At 47.8% G+C, this 17,785-nt stretch overlaps 1 long non-coding RNA gene across 1 annotated transcript; it reads left to right on the plus strand.

The window, feature by feature from the left end:
* The first annotated feature begins 703 nt into the window (after positions 1-703).
* On the plus strand, positions 704-16,927 carry LOC136328650 (uncharacterized). The gene is made up of 6 exons (XR_010730084.1): positions 704-768; positions 2,061-2,161; positions 4,691-4,735; positions 5,129-5,247; positions 6,218-6,316; positions 15,647-16,927. It is a non-coding gene; the product is annotated as an uncharacterized lncRNA (long non-coding RNA).
* The last annotated feature ends 858 nt before the right edge of the window (positions 16,928-17,785 follow it).

A 17,785-nucleotide genomic window follows, 5' to 3' on the forward strand; every position in this document is an offset into this window, starting at 1 on the left:
GGGAGGTGGCAGCAGCAATCTGAAGGTTGCTGCTCCCATCCAAACACTGATTACTAGATTTTGTGCTAAAAGCCAATATTTTTCTTTAACCTCAGTGTCGCTAGCTGTGAAACTGACGTACTTGAATCGGCAATCCAGTACGCATGGAAAAGGGTCTGATTTCCACAAGGTGTTGAGAATTCAACAACTGAACTGTGGTTAGGACCAGGTAAGGTACAATTTGGGGAAAGGAGATTATACTTTGTTAGGGAGGTAACTTTTTAGTTGTTTTTCTTGCTTTTCTTTATGAAACAGGATGAGCCAAGCAATGCCCCAAGGCTCTGGGTTTTCCAAACAGAGGACCCCCCCCCCATATCCACAACAACCCTTGAAAGAAGTAAAGGGCTTCCTTTCACATTTTGGGGTGGAAAGGAGTAGGAATCAGACACAAAGAAAACTGAAGTATGGGTGATCCAACCTCCCCCACACACACACACACCCCCAAGTAGCTTTGCTTTTTAGCATCATGGGTTAGAAGTTTATAGGAATTCTGGATCCATGGTTTCCTATGGTCGCTTTTACAGATCTTGTTAATTTATTACCCGTGGTTATACTTTTAATGGAAATCATGAAGAAATGGCAAAGGAAACATGAGCTAATTTTTTTCCAGTGACACATTTCACTGCTATTTAAATAGCCGTTTTGCCAAACCAAACACAGCGCTTACAGCCAGCAGGGACACATGAAGGAGATTGCTGTGGCCTATCCTGCCTGCGGCATCCAGAACAGGCAAGACTTTCTCTCAGCTTCCCCAAGGGCCAGACGCCAAGGGGGGGGGGGGGGGAGCCGGAGCCTGGGGCACAGCTGGAGTCCCAGAGCTGGGGTGACTGCAGCTCCCATCCTCTCCCAGGCAGGGCAACTTTCCTCTTGCCTGGAGCCCACACCTTACCCCTCCAGGGGCCCTGGGGTGACTGTTCCACCCAGCAGCCTGGGAGGGCCCCTGCAGCGGCCACTGCCTGGCTCTCGCTGCTTGATGATTTGCTCAGGCCTCTAACTGGGAACATTATCAAGTTGTATACAGTCAGAGATAGACTTTGGGGAGAACCGGGCCAACTTTGTTACAGTCCTGAGGTGCCATTGGCCATTCCTGTGACCACGCTTGCACAGGGCGCTTTTGTTGGGCAAACCCAGAGCCTCTGACTTCTCTCCTCAGAAATATTGGCCTCTGAATCTTTTCTTGCTCCCCAGCTCTGGGGCTGTGATGTCACCAAGCATTTATTAACTTTTCAAGAGGCCAATTGAAAGCTGTGGCATTTGGCAAGCGAGAAGCCGAGATCTGAGATGTCGGAGAAGGGGAACAGGCCCACAGAGGCTGCGGTGATAGCTGGTACGGGGAGGCAGTGGAGGGAAAACCCTTCTTAATGTTGGCCTTGTCAAAATCTCCCCAGGACTTAAAAATGCAGTGGGATTGAGGGAAGCAAAGCACTGGCCCTCAGAGACCTTGTATCAGTTGTCAACCTCAGGGGCCCTGTGAGAGCCCTGTGGCACTGACATTCTCATGGTGAGCCCCTCTGATGGACAGTGGTCGGTTAGGGGTGGGGGAAGAGATCCCAGAAGGGGGCATGAAATGGGGAGAGACCATCTTGGTGGGAGGGGCCCTCACCAGCAGGAACTAGGGTTCAGCCCCACCCAGGCCCCACTGGATTTCGAACAGGACTGGCTACCTCTCTATGGGATGCTCTGTAGCCCCAGAATCCCCTGCGAGTGTCCAGGTGGGTAGAGCAGAGGGGCTCTGACAGAATTCAGGCAGCAGGCCCGCTGGCATACTGGGAGAAACCACTCTCCCTCCCCTGCTTTCCAGGGAGAAAAGCCACTTTAGTGAGGCTCCAGAGAGAAGTTAACTGTCGTTTTCTCTTTGCCAAAAAGTATATTAAATTCACTGACCACATTTTTCCAAACCCGAGTGCGGAGGACATTAGATGCAGCACACACTGGCTGGGCTCTGGTGCACTGGGCACCCCACATATTTCATTTTGCATTATTAATATTTAAACCAAAGCAGCTGTTCTCTGTACACACAGAGCCCAGAGCCTGCCCACAGCTCCTACGGAGGCTTCTCCCTGGGGCCAGATGTACCAGCTAGGAAGCCCCTTGTTGACCCTCAGGCCTTAGGCCTCCTGTGGTAAGTAGCCATTCACAGAATTGCAATGACATTTCTGAGACATTTCTGGGCAAGGGGCCTTGGTGGTTTGCTGGCAAGAACAGACTCTGCTGATCTGGTTTAATCTTCAGTAGGAGATTCAGCTGCTCACCCTGAGCAGATTTTTGGGAGGGACGAAAGCATCTCTTTGAAATACCAACTTCTCCCTAACTCTTTCCACCTTCAAAACTTTTGCACCTGTGAGCCTGGGGTCCTCCTCTTGGGCATGTACACCTTAAAGCCTCACCTCTAAGCCTGCATGGGGAGACTCTTTCCTGAGTGGAGACAGCCTGGCCAACACTCCACAACAGCCTGATAACAGAGGCCCCTCCCAGTCTGCCTCAACTTCTCCCTGGGACCCTGGGCTCCCACACCTGGGGCTGCTCTGTTCCCCAGACATTCCAAACACTGTCCTTCCATAGACGACCTGCTACTTCTACTGGCTTTTGAAGTCCCAGGATAAAAGTCAGCTCCTCTCTGCCATCACCACCAACCCCCACCCCAGAAGGCACTAAATACTCCCTCGTCTCTCTTCCCATAACAATTTATGACCCCCTCTATTTTGGCATCTATCACTTTACACTGTAAACTCTTCTTTGTATATATATAATAACTAATATTTATTGAGTATTTTCTATGTACAGGATGCCTTAAGTCAAATTACATATTGTATCATTCTCACAATAACCTTATGAGATGGGTTCTATAATCATTCCCATTTTACAATTGACAAAACTGAGCCTGAGAGGTGGTGAGTAACTTGCCCAAGGATACATTACAAGGAAGTATCTGAATCCCTCAGAGACAGCAAGCTCCCCAAATAAAGGACCATGGTCTTGTGCATTTGGGGTGTACCTAACACACTGTCTTATTACAGGTGTTCAACATGTTTCCTGAAATAAAAATAAAACTAAAGCAAGCAGAAGATATTCCCAAGTCAGGACCTGTTGAAATATCCTAGTGTCCCCATTTTCTTTAGGTGATGGCCCCAGCTTGAGCTCCAAGAAGATGAGGAATAAAACTTTGTAGTTAGCCAGATCAGGATTCAAATTCTAGTTCCACTGGAATTTAAACTAGCTGTGTCTTTGTTTTCCCATATCCAAATTGGTGAAAATAATAATACCCACATTTTTTTAAAAAAAGGAATTCTTTTTAAAAATTATTTATTGACTTTTAGAGAGAGAGAGAGAGAAACATTGATCTGTTTCTATATGTGCTCTGACTGGGCATCAAACTTGCAACCTGTATGTATCAGGATGATGCTCTACCAACCAAGCTATCCAGCCAAGGCACCTATTTTAATCCTTACAACAGCAATTCGATCCTGCCTGAGCTGCATTAGAGAAGGAAGGAGGTTATGGTGCATGGATAAATTGTAAGGATTAAGCGAAGTGACTTGCAGAACCATCTAACAACCAGCTCTCGCTATATTATAGACATACATATGATGTCTTGAACACACACATTGAAGTTCTTTGATAGCAATGGTGATGACAATGTATTCTATTTATACAGGCTCCATAAGGAACTGCCTCAGGGAATCTCTTCATTTAACCCTCATAAATAAGGCAAATATTACTATTCTGATGCTGTTGCAGACATCTAGTGCTATGCAACAAACCACCCCAAAACTTAGTGACTTAAAACAATACATTTCTCTTGCTCACAAATCTGCAGTTTGGACAGGGCTCAGCAGGGTCACCCTTCACCTCGGCTGCACTCAGCACCAGCTGAGGCAGCTTGAAGACAGAGAGGGTCAGAATCATCTGAGAGTTCTCACTCTTATGTCAGGCTGTTGATGCTGACGGTCCTCTGAGACCTCAGCTGGGACTTCCAGCCAGCACCTTACACATGCCCTGTCCATGTGGCTGGGCCTCCTCTCAGCATAGTGGCTGAATTCCAATGTGGAGAGAGAGGGTGGGGGAGAAAGAGAGAGAGAGACAGCCATTGGGCATCATATATATGCCTTTTATGATCAAGTCTAGAAAGTCCACAGTGTCACTTCTAACACATTAAATTTGTTGTGGCGGTCACAGAGACCTGTCCAGGTTCAAAGGGAGGGGACACAGACTCTGCCTCTTAATGGAAAGTGGCAAGGTTCTGGAAGAGCATATGAGAATGGAAATCCTGCCTCAGCCTCTTTTGGAAAATACACAAAGTCCCAATTTACAGCGGTAAACACTGAGGCAAGGAGGCTGCCTGACCTGTGTGAGAGCATGGGCCCGTGGGTGGCAGAAGCAGAACTTAAACTCAGGTCTGCTGACTCCAAACCCTGGGCTTTTCCCACTGAGCAATGTGCCTTCCAATCCTGTCCATCAGGGCTTCAGAAAGGCCCAGGCCCACCCCATATCGTAGGGTCTTTCCGAACCCCCCCCCCCACACACACACACACAGACATGTGCAGCCACCCCCAAACTCCTTTCCAGCAGTCCCTTTCCCCCTTCCCCGGGGCCTGGTGCGGGGAAGAGCTCCCCAAGTGGCCCAGCCCCCACCTTGCTTTGTCACTGCCAGGTCAAGCTGAGCTGGGGGACCCAGGCCAGCCAGGAGCAGGAGCTGGTGAGTAGATGCTCAGGGGGGAGGAGGGGAGGGAATGACAGGGGGCAGCGTCTAGGATGTGTAATTCCAGACAACTGCAGGAGCTAAGAAGACTGTGGGTAATTTGGGGAATTTTTGGAAAATGTGAGTGTGATGTCAGCCTGAGTGAAAGAGAGAGGAAAGCCAGGGAGGGGGTTGTAGGCAAGTCCTGGGGGACCAGCAGGGGAAGGCAAGGGCAGGGCGTTGTAATGAGAGGAACAGTTATTAGTCTAGAAAAGTTTAACTTGAAGCTCCTAGCCTACCCCCACGCCTCTGCCCAGCATGGACAAATCACACGGATGTGATTCAAACCCTTGCTGGTGAGTCTTGGTTGAATCCAGGGCAAGAGCTGGAAATGCATTGATGTTTTCACAGATTATTGAGCAACTGAGCACAAAGCCATCCCTTCACCAGTCCAGGGCCGGGGGCATCAAGAATCAGCAAGGAGCCATGAGAAATCCCTGCCCGGGAGCAGGTGAAAGGAGGTTGCAGAGGTCAGTGTTAGGGCAGCCCAACCCTCCAGAGTCTCTGGGGACTTTGACTGATACCTCTAGGAATGTTTTGATTGGCTTGTTAAAGTTCCACCCACATAACCAGGCACTTTCCCGATACCCTACCCAGAGGTTTCCTCAGGCCTGAAGCTCTCATTGACATCTCAGTCTGTGCACTGAGCCAGGCAGCATGTAGCTCACACTAGGGCAACCTGCTTATGATGACAAGGCACCATATGTTCACAGCCAGACACAGCTGGATTCACAGTCTCCCATCCACAGTCTGTCTCTCATCCATGCGACCTCAGGCCAGTTGCTGGACCTCATGAAGACTCAGTAAAATGGCAGCAATATCTACTCGAAATGCTGTCATGAGCCTTAAATAAGATTGGATAAGTGCTTACTCCAGGGTTTGCACGTGGGATTCAATACATGGTCATTCTCATCTCTACTCCTTCTTCCCTTCCATTCTTCTACACATACCCGGAACCACGATTCATCTTAAACCTTATGCAGTCCAGACTAGGGCCAAAGAGAAGCGAAGCTGATAAAGTATTGGGGTGGCAGTTGTGGACAGAGGATCAACTAGGCACTTTCTGCCTTGAGGTGTCCATGCCTTGCAGGGGCTTGGGAAACCCCCTAGAACTGAAGCACCAGCCCCACTGTGGAGAGGCAGGTGGGAGGCTTGGAGAGCTCTCCTTGTCACCTTGGACTGCTTGTCCTTACGCGCAGGAAGTTCCAAAGCTTCTTCCTCAAGCATCCCACTCCATTAGGTCCCAGCAAGGTGCCCACAAGAACAGAAGCACAGACACCAGGAAAGGGGCTCTATCCTCCCCATGTTGGCCATGTGGCCCTGGATCTCTCTGTGCCCCTATTTTCTCACCCAAGAAATAGAAGGGTTGGATGGATTATGGACTATTGGCCCCTTCATTCCCTCCTCTCCTTGTGACCCTCTTCCACCCCTTCCCATCAGGCCCCACCCAGACAAACCATGCCATCAAGAAGGAGGACTGGGCCTGACCAGGCAGCGACGCAGTGGATGGAGCATCGAACTGGGATGCGGAGGACCCAGGTTTGAGACCCCGAGGTTGCCAGCTTGAGCGCGGGCTCATCTGGTTTGAGCAAAGTTCACCAGCTTGGACCCAAGGTCGCTGGCTCAAACAAGGGATTACTTGGTCTGCTGTAGCCCCCCAGTCAAGGCACATATGAGAAAGCAATCAGTGAACAACTAAGGTGTTGCAACGAAAAACTAATGATTGATGCTTCTCATCTCTCTCCGTTCCTGTCTGTCTGTCCCTACATCTATCCCTTTCTCTGACTCTGTCTCTGTAAAAAATAAAATAAAAAAATAAAAAAAAAAATAATAAAAAATTTAAAAAAAGAATGAGGGACTGGGCCTGACCAGTGGTGGCACAGTGGATAGAGCATCAACCTAGAACACTGAGACTGAGGTCTCTGGTTCAAAACCCTGGGCTCGCCCAGTGAAGGCACATACAACAAGCAACAAACAAACAATGAACAACTAAAGTGGGGCAACTATGAGGTGATACTTCTCACTACTCCCAACCTCTGTAAGATCAATCAATAAAAAAAATCTTAAAAAATAAATCCTCTAGGCCAGTGTTTCCCAACGTGGGGCCCACGCCCCACAGGGGGGCAATTCAATAGTTAAGGGGGGCAATTTGAAAATGGACTCGACACGACTTTAACTCTTTCGCCCCGGGCCATTTAAATGCAATGCTAGATATCGATGCCAAATTTAACAAAAAATGCAATTCTTAAATAATTGCGGTAAATAATTATTAAGTATAATTTCGTTTGACGAGACCAAAATATCAACTGGGTGATTGGCATCATCAATTAAGTGAAAAAATCAATTTTTTAATGTTAAAAATTATGTATGTTACATAGGGGGGGACATAAAAATTTTAGAAAGGTTAAGGTGGGGCATGGCACAAAAAAGGTTGGGAAACACTGTAGGCCCTGGCCAGTTGGCTCAGTGGTAGAGCGTTGGCCTGGCGTGCAGGGGTCCCGGGTTCGATTTCCGGCCAGGGCACACAGGAGAAGCGCCCATCTGCTTCTCCACCCCTCCCCCTCTCCTTCCTCTCTGTCTCCCTCTTCCCCTCCCACAGCCGAGGCTCCATTGGAGCAAAGATGGCCCCGGGCGCTGGGGATGGCTCTTTGGCCTCTGCCCCAGGCACTAGAGTGGCTCTGGTCGCAACAGAGCGACACCCCGGAGGGGCAGAGCATTGCCCCCTGGTGGGCAGAGCGCTGCCCCTGGTGGGTATACAGAGTGGATCCCCATCGGGCGCATGCGGGAGTCTGTCTGTCTATCCCCTTTTCCAGCTTCAGAAAAATACAATATATATATATATATATATATATATATATACACACACACACACACACACACACACACACACACACATACATACACACAAAAAAATGAATCCTCTAAAAAAAAGAAAAAGGAGGAGGAGGAGAAGGAGGAGGGACTGGGTTGAGGCCTGTGAAAACTTCTGTTAAGTCCTTTCTGTGTTTCTAACTTTAGGCCTGTAAGTTCCTCCTTTCTAAGCCAAAACTGGGGTTTAAGTAGGAGGACTACAGCCCCTGGCTTTCCTGGAGGACCCTGATGCTATTCTGACCCTTGCTTGTCCCTTGTGGGTTTCTGTCCCTCTGGGGCTCGTGGAAGGTCTTAGACCACCTCCCAAATTTTCTGAGTTAAACCTTAGGAAAGAGGGTGAAAAAATAAACAGCCTCCGACCTTGTCTGTGGCTTTATTTTGAAACTACGTACTAATAACCCTCTCCCTCCCCTTTCTCCTCTCCTGGCAGCTCCTGCATCCTTCAACTTAGTCCTTCCTGAGCTGGATTAAGGAAGGGAGGAGGTTATGGTCCATGGAAGAGTCATACCCTGAACTTTATGGGGTTTGCAGCCGCCAGGTGCAGAGCTGGGTCGCGCCCCTTCTCCTCAACAGCTAGAGAAATTAAATGCAGGCTCCACAATGCAAGTAGGAAGAGAGGGGGATGGGAAGACAAAACAGAGTTTTTGTAGGGGTGCTGAAGACAGCCTCCAGGTGAGGAAGAATAAGAGGAGGTTATGAGGAGGTTGGGCATGTCATAACCAATAAGTGACAAGAAATAGGAAGTTTTCATGGGTTGACAGAAGGTTACTGACCACGGAAGTAGGTTTCAAGCAGGTGTCGGGAGTTGGGTTGCATTTGAGAAGAGCCCATGGCTACTTTCCAGGAATCACAACAGCTCAAAATCCCCGGAGGACTCATGGCCACAAGCTTCTCTTGGAAATCTGTTCGTCTCCCCCAACCTCAGACCTTCTGCTACAGGGAGGAACCCTAGGGCAGCCAGAGCCCAACATTCCTGAGCTCTTCCAGCCCCAGCATTTATCTGAGGGTTATTTTCACTCCCAAGAACAAAGAAGCTTTCTATTCAGCAAGTGGTGAGACCCCACACCTCTGACAAGCCATAGATCACACTCCGGGAGGGCGGGAGGGGATGGTGGTCAGCACGTGATGCTTCTCCCTCCCACTCAGAGCCCCAGAGGGGGTGCCTGACTCCTGGCTTGTGGCAGGTACCCAGGCAGAAGGCAAGAATTGTGCAGGACAAACTGGTTCTGAGAGCCAATGGCCAAGCGAGGGCAGGAAAGCAAAGGAGAGAGGGAATGGTTGACTCTCAGGAAGGAGGTTGAGCAATGCCTGAGCCCAAACTCTCTGGGCCCAGTCTCCTCACCTGAGCTATGTGATATTTAACCAAATCACCTGGGGAGCTCTTTTTAAAAAAGGGGGCCTGACCTGTGGTGGCGCAGTGGATAAAACGTCGACCTGGAAATGCTGAGGTCGCCGGTTCGAAACCCTGGGCTTGCCTGGTCAAGGCACATATGGGAGTTGATGCTTCCAGCTCCTCCCCCCTTCTCTCTCTCTCTGTCTCTCTCTCTCCCTCTCTCTGTCCTCTCTAAAAATGAATAAATAAATAAATAAAAAATTTAAAAAAATAAAAAAAAATAAAAAAGGGAATAAATTCCCATGGTATATAAAGGGCAACCACATAGAAAAGGTATAATGGATTCAACACCCCCAATGGCCACCGTTGTAGCTGAATGTCTTGTTTCCTTCAGTAAGTATATTTGAATACTAGCATATATTGGTATAGGTATACACACATATAGATAGATATGCATGGATATATATATATTATTCATTTTTATATTTATACATTTGGTAAGAAACTAAACATGTTGTTCTACAATGTCCTTTTTACAGTTAATGTGGTTGTCACTCAGTATTTGTACACATAGAACTATCTCCTTTTTTCTGGTTTCATATTGTATGGCTATTGATGGGTATTTAGATAATTGTCCATATTTTCCTATTACAAATAATGTTGCAGAAAATACCCGTGTAAAAAAACTTCATTGTGCACAATTATGGGTATGAATAGGGTATGTTCCTAGAAGTGCCAGGCAAAGCAAAGGGCATGTATGTGTGTGCTTTTGTGTCCGTGTCTAATACTCAACTGCTTCTTATAGAGGTTGTACTTATTTACACAGACACCAACTACGTATGAGAGTGCCTCACATCTTAGGATAACACAGTATGTTATAAAACATTTTGATCCACATTAATTTTAGATGAGAAAAATAACATTCCATTGTGGTGATAACATGCATTTCACTCATTATAAATAAGGTTGAGAAATTTAATGTGCATAAAAGCCATCTGCACTTATAGGAGCTGTAAACTACATAGATTTCTCTCTTGATTACAAAATCAAGTTCAGTAAACCCAAAATTCAGTATTTATAATGTATAAAAATACTGAAGTGATTGGAGTAAGAGAAAGAATTTTTTTTTTTTTTTTTTTTTTTTTTTACAGAGACAGAGAGAGAGTCAGAGTGAGGGATAGACAGGGACAGACAGACAGGAACGGAGAGATGAGAAGCATCAATCATTAGTTTTTCGTTGTGCATTGCGACACCTTATTTGCTCATTGATTTCTTTCTCATATGTGCCTTGACCGTGGGCCTTCAGCAGACCGAGTAACCCCTTGCTCGAGCCAGCGACCTTGGATCCAAGCTGGCGAGCTTTTTGCTCAAGCCAGATGAGCCTACGCTCAAACTGGCAACCTCAGGGTCTCGAACCTGGGTCTTCCGCATCCCAGTCTGACGCTCTATCCACTGCGCCACTGCCTGGTCAGGCGAGAAAGAATTTTTTAAAAGAACACAATAATTTTAAAAAGCGCTATCCACGTAAGACTAGATTTATAAATTGAACTTTAATTAGCATTGTAAACATCTGGTCATTAAAAGAATAAAAAGGCCCAGGCCAGTTGGTTCAGTGGTACAGCATCAGCCCAGCATGTGGATATCCCAGGTTTGATTCCCTATCTCTCTCTACCCCTCCCACAGCCATGGTTCAATTGGTCTAAGCACATTGGTCCTGGGTGCTAAGGATGGTTCCATGGAGCGTCCACCTCAGGCACTAAATATAGTTCAGTTGTGAACATGGCCCCATATTGGCAGAGCATTGGCCCAGATAAGGTTGCCAGGTTGATCCTTGTTCGGGCGTATGCTGGAATCTATCTCTCTACCTCCCCTTCTCTCACTTGGAAAAGAAGAGGAAAAAAAATGAAAAGTCAATAAGGCTTTGGCTGATTGGCTCAGCGGTAGAGCGTCAGCCCGGTGTATGGAAGTCCTGGGTTCGATTCCTGGCCAGGGAACACAGAAGAATTGTCCATCTGCTTCTCCACCTTTCCCCTTCTCCTTTCTCTTTATCTCTCTCTTCCCCTCCAATGGAGCAAAGTTGGCCGGGGCACTGAGGATGGCTCCATGGCCTCCGCCTCAGGTGCTAGAATGGCTCTGATTGCAGCAGAGCAATGCCCCAGAGGGGCCTAGTAATGCCCCCTGATGGGCATGCCGGGTGGATCCTGGGCATATGTGGAGTCTGTCTGTCTGACCACCACCCCCACCCCCATCCCCGCTTCTCACTTCAGAAAAATACATTTAAAAAAAAGAAAGAAAGAAAAGTCAATCAACAGATTGGGAGAAGATATTTGCAATATTACAATGAACTCAGAACCAGAATATATGAAGAACCCCTACAAGTCAACAAGAAAATGGCAGTGACAAGGCAAAGGATGAGACACAGTAGAATTGACATCAACAAACTATGATGAGGACACATGCTCCCTAAGACTAGGGACACTGTCTGTCTTGTTCACCAGTGCATTTCCAGAGCCTAGCATGATGCCAGGCACATAATAAATATACAATCATGTTTGTTGAATGAACTAAAAGGAGTGAGGAACAGAAAAGATACAAAGGTGGTACTCCCCCTGAGTTAAATTATAAGGCACTAACAAGATGAAAATGCAAGAGAGGAGAGAAAATGATGGGTTTCATGGAGACTGAAAGCCTAGCAGAACACCAGCTGGAGTAATACAGTAGACAGTTCTAAAAGCAAGACTAGGACCTGGGCCAGAAAACCCAAGTAGCAATTTTCCATGCAAGATCATCCTCTGAGAAGTGACTGCTAAAGCTGTATAACCAGATGACATAGGCAAGAGAGAAAATGGAGAGAATGTGGGTGAGGACAGCATTCGAGGGCACTGCTAGGGGAGATAAGAATGATTCCCTCTCTTGCCCAACCAGGCAGTGGCACAGTGGATAGAACGACAGACTGGGACGCGGAGGACCCAGGTTCGAAACCCAAAGGTTGCCAGCTTGAGCACAGGCTCATCGGTCTGAGCAAGGCTCACCAGATTGAGCCCAAGGTCACTGTCTTGGGCAAGGGGTCACTTGTTCTGCTGTAGCCCCCCAGTCAAGACACATATGAAAAAGCAATCAATGAACAACTAAGGTGCTGCAACAAAGAATTGATGCTTCTCATCTCTCTCCCTTCCTGTCTGTTTGTCCCTATCTGGCCCTCTCTCTGTGTCTCTCTGTCTCTATCATACACACACACACACACACACACACACACACACACACACAAATGATTCCCTCTCTATATCTGTGTTTGAGTAGGTATTTTACACTTCCAACTCTGCAGTGGTACCATACTCTAAGAGTGTTGCACACCCACTGGCTTCCTACTAGACATGTTTACTTGTTAGGTTTATTGGATTCAATTCAAGTGAAGAAGAAAGCAATTTGAAAATGGACAAAGAGCCTGACCTGTGGTGGCGCAGTGAGATAAAGCGTCGACCTGGAAATGCTGAGGTCGCCGGTTCGAAACCCTGGGCTTGCCTGGTCAAGGCACATATGGGAGTTGATGCTTCCAGCTCCTCCCCCTCCTTCTCTCTCTCTGTCTCTCCTCTCTCTCTCCCTCTCCTCTCTAAAAAAAAAAAAAAAAAAAAAAAAAAAAAGAAAATGGACAAAGATTAAGTATGGAGGAGTTGAGGGTGTGCTATAAAATAGCCTAAGTCGGCCCTGGCTGGTTGGCTCAGTGGTAGAGCGTCGGCCTGGCGTGCAGAGGTCCCGGGTTCAATTCCCGGCCAGGGCACACAGGAGAGGCGCCCATCTGCCTCTCCACCCCTCCCCCTCTCCTTCCTCTTTGTCTCTCTCTTCCCCTCCCGCAGCCGAGGCTCCATTGGAGCAAAGATGGCCCTGGCGCTGGGGATGGCTCCTTGGCCTCTGCCCCAGGCGCTAGAGTGGCTCTGGTCACGGCAGAGCAACGACCCGGAGGGGCAGAGCATTGCCCCCTGGTGGGCAGAGCGTCGCCCCCTGGTGGGCGTGCCGGGTGGATCCCGGTCGGGAGCATGCGGGAGTCTGTCTGACTGTCTCTCCCCGTTTCCAGCTTCAGAAAAATACACACACACAAAAAAAAATAGCCTAAGTCTTCATAAAATTGGAATTATCCATCAGTCTTTCCTGCTCCTCATTCTTACAGAAACATTGATTTTGTGCTCATTTTCTTCCAGACCTTGTATAAGTTTCTGGGGAAACAGCGTGAAAAAGACATTCTGCATTTAATCCATAAATAAACAAGTGTAACTCAGGGTCACAAGGGTTGGATCTTGGAAGATGAGGGGACTCTCTAGCCTCATGGAGAGAAGGGGGCCCTCCAAGCTGATGAGCAAAGCCACAGAGGCATGTTGGGGTTGAGATTGGTCTTGGCAAGAACAGGAGCAAAAATGAAAGGGACAGCATTCAAACTCATGACAATGCCAGTGGCTGGGTGATGGGCTTGGAGACACGTGGGTTCTTTATGTGGGTCTGCCGGAAACTCTTTCACAGAAATACCTCAGAAAGGCACCAGAATGCTGCCCATCTATCTCCTTATGGGAGCAGAGAAATGGAATCAGTTTATTGCCTTCCTAGGTTTTCTTCAAAGTGCTTGAAATGGCAGAAAACTGGTCAGCTAGACACCAAGTATAAGAATAGGTAGGCTTTGTTTTTATCCGTAGGTGGCCCCAGGCACCCCTGGCTGACTCTGTGCCTCAGGTCCTGAGACTGAGTTCCACTGAGAGTCACAGCTACTCAGCCCTGTGGAAGGAGAGACAGACATCATGGCTTACTGCCTTTTCCTGCCCTCCTTCCCCCATTGGAACCAAAGGAGATCAACCCTCACATTATTTACTCTTACTAGGCTTCCCCGGAGGCTGCCACGGAGTGCACATGTGGTGTCTCACCCTCAAACACTCTCAGAGGAAAAATAGTACGTCTTTATCTTTTTTTTTTCTTTTTTTTTTACAGAGACATAGAGAGAGTCAGAGAGAGGGATATATAGGGACAGACAGACACGAACGGAGAGAGATGAGAAGCATCAATTCTTTGTTGCAGTTCTTTAGTTGTTCATTGATTACTTTCTCATATGTGCCTTGACCGTGAGGCCACAGCAGACTGAGTGACCCCTTGCTCAAGCCAGTGACCTTGGGTCTAAGCTGCTGAGCTTTGCTCAAACCAGATGAGCCCGCGCTCAAGCTGGCGACCTCGGGGTCTTGAACCTGGGTCCTCCGCATCCCAGTCAGACGCTCTATCCACTGCGCCACCGCCTGGTCAGGCTGTCTTTATCTTTTTTTAGCCCATAATTGCCCAGCAGGAACAAGGGTTTGGTCCAAATAAGTGTGAAAATTTTAGTGTGGAACAACCCTCAGGTGGAGGGTCCCCACGAATGAGCTTCCAAGAGCTCAGCCCTTATCCCAGACCTTGTCCCGACACCAACAGCAACCACATACTGACCCAAATCCCACCTGACCCTCACCCTCTTTGCTAACAACATAACCGCCTGAGCCCCAGTCCAGGCCTCATCTAACCAACACCAACACTAAATAAAATAACTCAAATAACTCAACTCAACCACCAGCTTCAACTCCAATCAATCTTATGCCACCCTCAGCCCTAACTTTAGCTCCAATTCCAACCTCACCCTAGGTCAAAGGAAAGACGGAAAGAAAGGATCTTTGGGAGATAATCACCACTGCCCACAATCTGGTGGCCTTGACCGAAAGCTGTCTGCAATTTGTAGCCTGAAACCTGCCTTGAACAATTGTCCTTGGGGGTTAAAAATCTGATAGAGACTATTGCCATTATTAAAGGATTTAATACTCAGAAATCTATGTGGAAAGAACCAGACCTTGGAAGTTCACAGCTGAGAAATAGAGGCATTTTAGTTACTTCCTCTACACATAGCAGACGAGGATGAAAGTTCTTAAGAAACTCATCTCCCCCCACACTGGTCTGCCAGCAGTCATCAGGAAACGGGATTATCTTCAATTTATAAATGATGAATAATTGCAAGCTTCTAAGAAGATAGGAGAATCCACAGGGAGAAGCTAGATTTTTAAAGAGACATCAGCATGTTTCATTCTGACTTAATGACCCTAGGAGGCTGGGGAGGGGTGCCTGGCTGGTGGCCCACAGGGTACAAGGTTCACTGTGAGACTGAGAAAGTGGGGTTTCAGAGCATCAGGCCCGAAGGAAGTCCCAGAGTTGTGCTCTGATGGAGAAGGCAGAGGTCAGTCTGGAAATGTGACTCTAAAATGAGCTGTCAATCAAAGGGAAACAAGACAAATAATTGAGGCTGAGACACAAAGCCCAAGGGCTGGATGGCAGGAGCAGCAAAGGCCAGAACGAGAAACTGCAGGTTGGGGCAGGCAGACAGGGGCCAGCAGTCTGAGCTCACCCCAGGGTCCAAAGGGCAGCACCCAAGCAGCTTTTACACCCTACAACCCAAGTTTGCACAGCAAAAAAAAAAAAACAGATTCCTTTTCTAATAACTCTTTATTTATGACTCAAAAAAAAAACTGATGAAAATTTAGACAGTATAAAAAGTCTGTAGAAACACATTCAAATTAAACACAACCCTTTAACTTGAGCTATGGTCATTTAAAGGACTAGGATGTTACTAGCTCTTAACTATTTCAAGAATTTGTTCTTTTACCCTCTAGGTTCAGTTACTGACACCAAGAAGAAGAAAAAAAAACTCTCTTTCTTTGTCCAGGAGGAGAAAGCCTGAAAAGAAACGAAAGCCACAGCCAATGCCGACAGACCAGATTCTATTTCGGGGGGTGAGGGGGCTGTCCATTCAGAAAATGTATATTGATCATGTCCTGTGTGCCCGCACTGGGCCAGGCACTGGGTCACAGCACGACAGATGCCATCCCTTCTCTGGGCACTTTCACCTTTTGCAAAGACTGCTAAGGGTGCCCAGGCCAATCCCACGACATATCACTGACACATACACACACACACACACACACACACACTCATATACTCCTACATCACAGCATCATATACATACTTGCACACTCACAAACACTCAATCACACCATCACTAACATACTCATATGCTCACATTTCACCAATATATATTTACACACTTACATTACACACACATGCAGTTACTGAGAAACACACAGACTAGGCAGTTACTGGCTCCTTCCTTAATACTGTGTAAAATCAGCTATGGCATTTCCCACATATAGTGTGATTAACCATATAATGTCTCTCCTTCATCTCTGCCTCAACCTGGAAACTACCTAAGTTCATTTGCGTAAGCCTATCTTCCTGCATAGTACCTGGCACATAGTAGGTGTTCAAAAATGTTTATTGTATGATCTTTGAATGCCATGAGTAAGGACGCTGGCTCTCTCTCTCTCTGTGTCTCTCTCTCTTTCTCTCTCTCTCTCTCTCTCTGGCTGAAGTTGGAATTGGGTAAAATAAATAAATAAATCTAAGGGAGTGCCTCAGAAAAATGCCAAATTCTATGGCAAGAGTCCTTCATCCCAGCTCTAGACCCGTCCAAGCCCCCACCTTGGGCAGACACGGACAGACAGCACCAGTGAGCCTGCTCTGCTAGTTCACGCATGTGCGTGAGACCTGTGACCTTAGGAGGAGGGGCAGGAGAGATCTTGTCAGTTTGCGTCATGGCCTCAAGGCTCTCCTTGCCAAATCCTACTGTCTCCCTTTTTTCTTTCACAACATTACTTCCTAGTAAACCTTCTGCACACTTAATTCTGAAAGAAGTAAGAGGGGGCAGGGAAGGAAGAGGAGGAAGACGAGGAAAATGGCTGCAACTTCTAAGCGAGTGCCCACTGGTGAGATCGCCACAGGCCTAGGTCTGCCCCCCAGCTTCGAGGAGCCAGAAATTGGAGTCCTTGGCCCTCCAAAGGTTGCTGGAGATGTACTCCCCATTTTCACACCGGATGGTAGGCAAACCTGACTGGTTGATAAACCTAAGAAGAGAAGAGAGAGACTTTATGAGACTTGAGGGGATGGAACTTGACAGGATGGGACTGGATGGGATGGACCCGGACAAGACGAGGAGCCTGGGATGAATCCTGGAGCACTCACTCCAACAGCAAAGGAGCCCCAGAAGAAGCAGACCAATTTCTCTTGCTAGTTCAGCTCCAAGGCACACCCAGGGCCCAGAACAAACGTCAGCAGAACTACAGGGCCTTCCACGCCATATACTGGCAGAAGGATGGTCCACCCTACACATACACACACATACACAGCCTGCTGAGCTAAGGAAGCTCAAGGACTAGTGGTTCCCTTGGCCTAACAATGAGGGTTCAGGGCTGGGAGCTGGGGAGAGGGCTGCCATGGGGTCAACTGGGCTGCATGAGTTTGGTCATTAGAGCTGCCACTCTGAGCACCTCCCCTAACAAGAGCCTCAGATTTGGGAAAATAGAGAGGTTAGTGTGAGAGCATTTTGAGTTGGGTTTGGCCATCATCAGCCCTCCTGGGCGCCTCCACCATACAAGCACAGCCCTAGAGGGCTGGCTCCCAAGTACAATGCCTGCCCCACCTCCACCATAATACACAAACACTGAGTCTCCTCTCTTCCTCCAGGAAGGCCAGTGGCAACCACTGCGACCTTTCACTCTTTGAGGCCGCTGCCCTCACCACCAAGCAGCCTGCAGCCTGCTCTCCACCTAAGGTCCATTAGCATTTTTAAGGTTCTTATTTGCCTACACATCCTGTCCTGGGATTGTCCTCTTCCTTGAGGCATTAGCACCTTCCACAGGCCTTTTATCACCCCAGCCCCACCTGCCTGGGGTCAGCCTTCAATCCACAGTGTCTGG

This window comes from Saccopteryx bilineata, chromosome 3 (genome assembly GCF_036850765.1).
Source record: "Saccopteryx bilineata isolate mSacBil1 chromosome 3, mSacBil1_pri_phased_curated, whole genome shotgun sequence".
Classification (NCBI taxonomy): Eukaryota; Metazoa; Chordata; class Mammalia; order Chiroptera; family Emballonuridae; genus Saccopteryx; species Saccopteryx bilineata.